This window comes from Colobus angolensis, unplaced genomic scaffold, assembly GCF_000951035.1.
Source record: "Colobus angolensis palliatus isolate OR3802 unplaced genomic scaffold, Cang.pa_1.0 Scaffold39, whole genome shotgun sequence".
Classification (NCBI taxonomy): Eukaryota; Metazoa; Chordata; class Mammalia; order Primates; family Cercopithecidae; genus Colobus; species Colobus angolensis.
In genome coordinates this window covers 2,810,167-2,812,005 of record NW_012117265.1, presented here as the reverse complement: position 1 = coordinate 2,812,005, position 1,839 = coordinate 2,810,167, and positions in this window count along the sequence as shown.

Here is a 1,839-nt window from a genome sequence, read left to right as displayed (position 1 = left end):
AAAAAATTAGCCAGGTGTGGCAGTGTGTGCCCATAATCCCAGCTACTCGGGAGGCTGAGGCAGGAGAATCACTTGAACCTGAGAGGTGGTGGTTGCAGTGAGCCGAGATCGCACTACTGCACTCCAGCCTGGGCAACAAGAGCGAAACTCTGTCTCAAAATAAATACATAAATAAATAAAAATAAAATAAAAAATAAAAACTGTCCCTGGCCAGGTGTGGTGGCTCATGTCTGTAATCCTAGAACTTTGGGAGGCTGAGGTAATTGTTTCAGCCCAGGAGTTCAAGACCAGCCTGAGCAACACAGGAAGACTCTATTTCTACACAAAAATTTTAAAAATTAGCCAGGGGTGGTGGCACGCGCCTGTAGTCCTGGCTACTCAGGTGGCTGAGGCAGGAGACTTGCTTAAGCCTGGGCAGCTGAGACTGCAGTGAGCCGTGATCAGGCCACTGCACTGTAGCCTGGATGACAGAGCAAGACCCTGTCTCAACAACAACCACCAAAATATGTTTGGGCCTTGCAAGATTAGAGAAAAAAAATTAAAAAATAAAAATAAAATAAAATATTTTCCTGTAGTCTCAGCTACTTGGGAGGCTGAGGCAGGAGGATCACTCGAGCTAAGGAGTTACAGGCCAGCCTGGGCAACATAGAGAGAGCTTGTCTCTATAAAAAGTTAATTGATTACTTTTTAAAATAAAGGGTTTTTTTCAGCCTTATTGAGGTATAATAGACATACACAAAACCATGCACATTTTAAGCATACAATCTGATGAGTTTTCACACCTGTGAAGCCACTATTACAGTCAAGATACTGAATTTATCCACAGAATAAATAAATAAATTCTATTTATCCACAGAATAAATAAATAAATAAATTTATTCCTGCCTGAGGTGGTGGCTCACGCCTGTAATCCCAGCATTTGGGAAGCTGAGGCAGGAGGATCTCATGAAGCCAGGAGTTTGAGACCAGCCTGGACAACATAGCGAGACCTCGTATCTACAAATAAAATTTAAAAAATTGACCAGGCATGGTGGCTCCTGTCTACTGTCCCAGCTACTCTGGAGGCTGAGGTTGGAGGATTAGAGTTGGAGGCTGCAGTGAGCTATGAAAGCACCACTGCACTCCAGTCTGGACAACAGAGCCAGATCCTATCTCTACAAAACAAACACTGAAAAAAACTTCCCTGGCGCACTTTATTCATCCCTCCCTCCCGCGCCTGCCTACCCGTGGATTTTTTTCCCTGTGCATAATTCTCATGAAGATTCGTCTATGTTGTTACGTGTATTCCAGCCCTATTTTGCACATGAGGAAACTGAGGCACAGCGGCGTGACTTGACCCGGAGGTCACAGTAATCGATTTGCTCCCAGCCCAGGGCGGGTTCTGGGTCCGCAGCCCGCGCAGGTGCGCTCGGGTGGCGGGGCGGGCGCGGCAGGTGCGCAGTCTCACCTGGGCGCCTGCCAGGTCACTCCTGGACCTAAGGGCGGGGCCAGGGGCGGGGGCTCCCCAGCTCTGCTGCCTCCGATAAGGGCCTGAAGGGACTGTCGCACTCCTGGCAGTGTGATAAGGAGGGCGTGGGGAGGCCGTTGGGAGGCGTCGGGGTTTGAGGTCCCCGCCTGGCGACCCAGCATCTGGGCAGGAAAGGCGGCTGGGGCGGGGAGAGGGCGGGGAGAGGGCGGGCTGTCTGGCTTGGCCACGCCCACCGTCATCCGGGGTCCTGGCCCGCTAAGATGGCGATGGCTACGGGAGCTGAAGTGGCGGCTGGTGCCGGGCCCGGGACCCTGGGGACGGGGGCCGAGTAGTGCCTTCCCAGGGCCCCGTGAACCGGCCGCGGGTCGCCC